Source organism: Macrobrachium nipponense, chromosome 35, assembly GCF_015104395.2.
Source record: "Macrobrachium nipponense isolate FS-2020 chromosome 35, ASM1510439v2, whole genome shotgun sequence".
Classification (NCBI taxonomy): Eukaryota; Metazoa; Arthropoda; class Malacostraca; order Decapoda; family Palaemonidae; genus Macrobrachium; species Macrobrachium nipponense.
This window is the reverse complement of record NC_061096.1, coordinates 58,958,913-58,966,670: the sequence shown is the minus strand read 5'-3', so window position 1 is coordinate 58,966,670 and position 7,758 is coordinate 58,958,913.

Genomic DNA, 7,758 nt, shown 5'->3' with positions numbered 1-7,758 from the left:
TCCACCTTTCCGTGGTTCTATTATGACTTCCTCTTGAAAAGAATTAAAACTCGTAACCCTCCCTTGGCGAAGGTTGTTTTCTGGTGCACGCGCGCATTTGTTGATCAATATCTGGTTTCGGGTCGTTTGACTGCGTCGTTCGCTGCAGCAGAAAACCCGCAAAGTGCATTACCGCGGTAATGGAGGAAATGGAATCATGCAAATCGGTTCGTTTCAGACGGACGGGTGGACCGCATTCGCCTCCCACCGGAAACCCGAAGACCATGCTTGGGTCTCTCTCTCTCTCTCTCTCTCTCTCTCTCTCTCTCTTTGCCCGTCGGGAAAGGAGTGGGAAATTGGGAATGCTCCTAGGAAGACACAAGCCACTTATTCTTTAACGCGTTTAGTAGCATTCTGCCTTCGCCAGCGAGGCCATGCTTTTTTTGTTCGTTAGTTTTCTTGTCTGTATGGTGGCAGGTCATGCAAATCTTACTTTTAGATTTTTATGGAAATTTGAACCAAGTTGGGCCTAGAACAAACAAATATTTGTATTTTGGGAGAAATGGGCATGTCACGTTTAGAGAGAGAACGGCCCCATTGTTGAAAATATTCCAAGATTAAGAAATCGAATCCATGAGCACCATAGCCGTAGATTTTGGCAGCCAAACTTAATCATTAAGCCTACTACTGCCAAAAAGTCTGGTTGAAGCTTTCGTCTCGACCTGTTAGATTTCGTCTAGATCCCGACAACAAACTGTATGTGGTTAATGCAAGTATGCGTTCATAGGAGTTTGAACAGATTTTGTCATTATGCCTCGCTATGATTGGCAATATCTGGGTCACATGTTCACCTGTTCAGTAGATTAGTTGCCATTAATGTTATTATTATAATAAAACACGTAAAAAATATTTTTTGGAAACCTGGTTAGATTTATCAAAATATTTGCTCTTTATTATTTTTTAAAGGAATTCCAAATTGTTCTATACTTGCCAATGTCACGGGTTATATTTATATAGGGTCCTCCAAACCTTGGTCCAAACAAAGTGGGTAATTAAACACCAAGTGCAGAGCTCAGCTTATTTAAAGAAAATAAAGCAAGCAGTTGGGGTACACGAAATTTTTAGATCATTCTTAACCGAAATCTATTGAAGACTAAATGTAAAACATCTAAATGAGAGCGGGGGTATTGGACTGGCTTCCTAGTTTAATTTGGTTTAACAGTTGTAATTTCCTTTAATTCAAATCAGATCTCACTAATTCCTATTAAATTCCAATGAACTTGAATTTCACTAAACCTCACTGTTACATTTGAAATCAGTTTGATCCTTAGCAAAAAGCCAATACCTCACTGAACATGTCTTTCAATTTTTGCGATATGATCAAACTAGTCCAGCAGTCCCAACCTTAGAACAAAAGAAAATGGAGATTTGTTGTGTAGCAAAACAAAAACACAACTTCAAGGTACGGTTTGGGGGACAAAATACACTAGTACTGTTGTTATAATTCTTACTTACAGTATGGGAGACTAGGCACCCTGTGACACTGCAACTACTCTTGCATTTTTGGCTTTGAAATGTTCAGATCCAATAATATTGACCTTACCTAGATCATGTGGCATTCCATCTTGCATATAGTATTAGGTATTCAAATGCGTCTATAGAAATTTCAGTTTTTAGCTGTTATTCATTGATCTGATCGTGAATATTATCCATTTAGATATTTCACAAATTACACTCTGACCCTGTCATTCACTTTATGTATGTATAAGAAGTATTATATGCCATGAAAATAAATGAATAAATAAAAGTAAAAATAAAAAACAATAGAAATAAATAAAATAAAAATAATAAATAAAAAAAAATTAAAATAAATAAAAAATAAACAATAAATATAAATAATAAATAAATAAAGAAAAATAATAAATAAATAAATAAAAAAAAAAAAAATAATAAATAAATAAATAAATAAATAAATAAAAATAATTAAAGATATCATGAAAATTCAGGATAATTTTCATGATATCTAAGGTAATTCTTCCAGTTATGATCAGATCTTCCTATCTGAAACTTTTATTTCGGATAGTTCAGTAGTTTATGGACTCAGATTAGATTATTCTAATAAAGTTGTACATATACAGTACAGGCTTTTTGTTTAGTACTAGAGGTATTGAGAATGTAATTGCCATCAAATTTTCCTAAGTAAAGCTTTCAACTACTATCGATGTTTATATGAAAATTGATTTCTTAACAACAGTTCCAAAGGCTTTATATATGAATGGACTGTTTGTTAAAGAAATCATATCTGCGGGGATTTAAGTATTAAACCCCAGGACTCTTCAGATTAACTCTAGCCAGCAGAGCGGTTTTAGTTCTGGAATCCTTTTAACCTGCAGTTGATTCAGTTTATAAGGCAGTGTTGAATTAAATAATTGCATTTGTCTTTTGAAAGTTTAGGTGATTTTACAAATAGCAGCGAAGCTTTTAAACTTCTTATGACAGACGTTGCAGTGATCTTAACTGTGCTTGAATAGAAAAGAGCGAAGTTGCTAGACATATAGGTGAGATCTGGAACAGACCAGTGTGGGGTATGATCAGTGGAGAGAGAATTTTCGATTAGCCAGTCTACTATGTTGTCACTGCCCGAATCAGTGAGTTCAATAATTGTGAATAATTGGAGACACGTCTCAATGTCAGGCTGTCGTCTTCACAGCACTCAGAATTCTCAGAGTTTTCGCAGGTCTGCATGACTTCCAGACCTTGCAGTACTTCATATCTTTGGTTTTACTAATGTAGAAATATTTTTCCCTTGTCTGAATGTCGGCAGCGTTAAGGGACTTTCATCGTATTTATTTATTTATTTATTTATTTATTTATTTATTTATTTGTTTGTTTATTTACTTATTTGACAAAAATTGACGATGCTTTTTCCCAGCTACATTAATAAATGAATTAAACCGTTAGTGCTTGCTACTCGTTTCAGAGCATTGGTTTTTTCATCCAGTAACAAAGATCCACAGTAGCAGCGTGTTTTATCAGATGGCTTTTGTTTTCGTTTCTTTAAAATCATTATTCTGATTTTTTTACAAAACAAAAAATAATATGTTATGTTTAAGATTGATGATTATGACGACAGTCTTTCAAGTAGATCAATTCGAGAGTGGCAGATAGAGCCGTTCATTTCAATCAGAGTCAATATGTGGTACTTTTTAGGCAAGTGCTCCGATGAGGTGACGTAGAAAGTATCTCCTCTTAGTCAGCATGGTAACTCCGATAAAGCGTCCCTTCCATTATTATTTTATGCAAATCCGTAACCTTCAGGATGCACGACTCGATGGCTGCGTTTTCTTTAATATTATTATTTCATACGTTCGTTTCCCAGACTTACCCTCTCTGTTTTGAGGATTCTGGTTTATCGCTTCCTTCGGATTCAAATTCGATTTTCATTCTCCATTTTATCTGCCTTATTAGATAAGTAATAACATTCCTGCTCCTTCTTCCTCGGCATTAAAAAAAAAAAAAAAAACGGCCAAACCAAAGCAAATTGCATGACTCCCAGACTGAAATTTTAAACTCAAGGAGAAAATAAGTTCGTTGATCAGCGCTGGACAGCCCAAGGTCTCCTGCGGACCAACGCGCCAACAGCATCTGCCGCACCTGCAACACTGAAAGTCATGACAAAGGCATCTGCAAAGGTTAGGTGGATGTGGGTAGCGAGGGCAGACACCGTCTTCTTCTTCTTCTTGCCGTTTTCTCTCAGACAACTGAAGCAGCAGAAGCCACCATTTGCAAGGCGCGCAGGCGCAGGAGAGAGAGGATTCAACTCGCGGTCTTAACGAATGCTCTCGCTACTTTTCCTTTCGTTACACCACAATCAAAGATTTTATTGTCGTATATACGTACGTCGTATGTATACGAAACCTATGCAAATACAAAGTACCCACATATAATTAGCATACACATAATTTTACACACATTATATATATATATATATATTATATATATATATATTATATATATATATATATATATATATATATATATTATATATGATATATATATATATTAATATATTATATATCTATTGAATGTACTTGTAGGGATGTCTTTGCATGAGCTTTGAAAATACATTTACCTCTTCTAAATAAAAATGAACAATATCTGATCTTAAAAAACGGGGTGTAAACTGGAATATAAATCAGTTCCAGTTCCTACCATCTACTATTTTCAGAAAACATTGTCTTTGAGGTAGATTTTCTACGCAGATTGTCTTTGAGGCAAATTATCTACGAATTCAGCATATTTCTATGCTGACAAGGAATTTGCATCCTTCGAGAGAGAGAGAGAGAGAGAGCGCACAAATAACCTGTTATTTATTATCATATAATATATAATATATATATATATATATATTATATATATATCTATATATGAAATAATTTATATATTATATATATAATTATTTCCTCTCGGTGCGATAGTAAATTCTATTAATATAAGGCCAAGAGTTAAATAATACAAGAAAATGACAATGCGAAAAAAAAAGTTGAAAAATAAAATAAAATAATATAAAATGGGAAGAGACGGAGGAAAAGTTATGATTAGAACATTTCTAATCCAAGATATTTCCTCCCGAACGTTCTTCAAGCACAAGATAGATACGAACGATCCTCGTGGGTTCAATTCTGAAAAAGGCAGCAGAGGCAATTGTGGTCTGGCGTTTAAACTGCCGACGCCAGTGGGAACGGAAATGCCCGGCGGAGGTCTTCAGGACCCACCCTCAGACAATCCTCAAGGCCCCACCCTCAGACAAGCCAAGCCGTCTGTCTTCCCGCGCGGTCCCTGGGCCGAATCGTTCTGAAGAGTCCCGCCTGCCTGCCTGCCTGGCTCGTCTCGTTGTATCCAGATGCAGTGTGCTCGACCACATAAATATTCGTTCGATTCGCCGGATTTGATTGAAGTTAAAATGGGAATCTCCTCTTGTACGTTTTCACATCTGCTTTCCGTCGCATCTCTGTGATTTTTTTTATCGTTTTATTCTGTTAGCTATCGTTACATCCTTTGGAAGTATTCTATTTCTTTTAAAAATGACTTTTTTTTTTTTTGGTCTACTTTTATTTTCTCAAGAGAAGACTATCAGTTTTCCCAGTTTGCTTTCTAATTGAGTTTTTACTTTTAAGTTTTTCATATTGCTTTTTTTCTTCTTCGAGTTTTTACTCTAAACCTTTACAATTTATGATTTAAGATATCTTGCGCAATTACGCGCAATTATTGTCAGTGTTATCGCTTATAATTTGTCAAATTTCAGACAGACAAGCCGAAAAAGCCATTAACCGCTGCACAGTCTTCCACAGAACAAAATTATATTATGGTAGCAGAACAAAGGGGGAACGAGGAAAGGAGTATCATAAAAAAGAAAAAAAAGAAAAAAAAAATAAAACCAGAAAACAAATGGAGGTAAACCAATAAGAATTCAAAGAAATGAAGTCATAAAAATAAAACATAAAAGTTCAGACAAAGGAGCTTTGGTGCATAACAAGAACATTCATAACTCAAGAAAACTGTTACACTTTTTCGCACAAGAAATGAAAGGTACCTGGTACAGAGATTTTCGGTATCGCGGCACCTCACAGCCATGTGGGTGCTGGAGCTCTGTAGAACGAATTGTAGAGGCATAGCCGTAAAAAGTTATTTCGAAGATTTATGGAAATGGCCTGGTGGGACGTATTTCAGTAAAATACGGCTTTAGAGCTACAGTTTTCAGGAAAATTTAAACAGACCTTGAGCAATTTGGTTTGGATCCCTGATAACGAGTCAAGGACAGAGTATTCATTACTACTGCTATGATCAAAAGATGTAATGCAAGTGACAGAAATAATGACTTTTGGATGTGGGAAGGCTTGACAATTTTCTAGCGTGATTACATATGCTTTTTAAGTGCATCTAGAAAGAAATCGTGAGTTAAAGTTAACAACAACTCTTGTTAAATGTTGAGTTTCATGAAGTACTGTAATACCTGTCCTCAGTGAATCATGGAATCTGGATAATGTTACAAGATTGGAATATTATTAGTATCCATTTTGTCGGAGATCAGCCTCATACCCTACAAACTAGATTACTTTTGAAGTTCTATGTTTCTGATGTGTTAAGAATGGTAGCCACTTCATTTGCATAAGGAGAGTATAGTCACATCATTGACAGTTAACTCACGGGAATAACTGCAGCAATAATTATCTCATCCATATGCCCTGCTTACCCTCGAGGCATCAATCATGTTGCTAATAGAGACTGAAAAGGATGATAGTTTCCAGAGGACACGCATGGTTGTGTTTCAAGTAAAGGAACGCGCACTCGTGACCAAATATTGAGAAATTCATATGTATTAAGCTTCCTTCAGCCGTACCAAATGCAGTGGAAAAGAACGTATCCAGAACGTAACCAAATGTCCATGTAATGGATTTGTTATTATCACAATTTACCAAACTTTCCATTTGCTGTCGCGTAAGTGTCTTGTTCATAAGCAAGATAGTCTCAAGGTGACTAAAGAACGACCTGAGCACATTCCTCAACCTCGCTGGGTCTTTGTTGACATAAGCAGTGAATGCAGCACACAGAGTGGTCAGTCCAGTGAGAGGTAACTTGCTTCGGAGTGAGCTAGAGAAGAGAAGAGAAAGAAAACTTTCCAAAATCTTCTTTTTTAGTCGTTCTGATGGTCTTATGCTCATTTTAACGACACTCACTCCTTTCCATTCCGATGAAGTCCAGCTTCATTGTCACGGTAACTTTCTACTTTATTGTTTTTTATTCATTTTTTGTTTCTTTGTTTACCCCGATGTGGTTTGTTGTTTCAAAGTTTTTTTTTAATCAATACTATTCGTGTATTAGTTCCGTTTATTTATTTTTATTATTATCATATATTCTTCTATGCCCGGTATCTAAGGCGTTAATTATTCCTTCGTATAACTACAGTGGTTTCAGCTCATCAGCTGAGCCAAAAATAAACGTGGGGCAATTACACCCACTGCACTAATTACACACAGCATGATAATGAAGATCCCGTGACCGAATCAATTCTAGTCTCATTAAGCAAAGATACAGCAGTAATGAGAAGTCATTAAACGTAAACGAGGAAGGAGATGCTGTTATAGGATTCCCAAGACAAAAGGCGCCTCAGAAAATATCAATTACTCTCGGGGTCCGCCGAGTATCACCTTAGGGTACCTACCATCATTAAGAGAGCTTTAATTATCAAAGACACTAACTTTCACTGGGTATGGGTTCTGTCAAACTGGAACGAACCCATGACAACCGTATTGCACGATGAAATTTCTCTTTAGATACGGTTACTTTTACAATTTATTCATGTGACGCGTTGAAAGCTAACTCGAAATTAAAACAGTCTTCATAATAGCGCGATGTTTGCGAATGATATTACTATTTGCTAAAAGCTACCAGCGATGCGCAATTCCTTATCTACGTAGCATATTGACATCGGAATAACTTAAACGTATGTGTAAGTGAATTACATAAAGAGAAGTAATGCATAAAAATCTCCACTTAAAGTACAAAATTAAATGTTGCAATCAGTAGACGGAGGAAGTATAAGATTTGTCATGTTCGCTTTATTGTTCAAAAGAATACGGACAAAAAGTTAATTTAGTCTTTGCAAAAGTAAAGTCGAAGACGATACTGGAATATATTTTGTGAGTGATTTAGGTTATACAAATAATACCAATATTAATATGTGCGCAATACTAAAACTATATCTTTCTACTAATATAT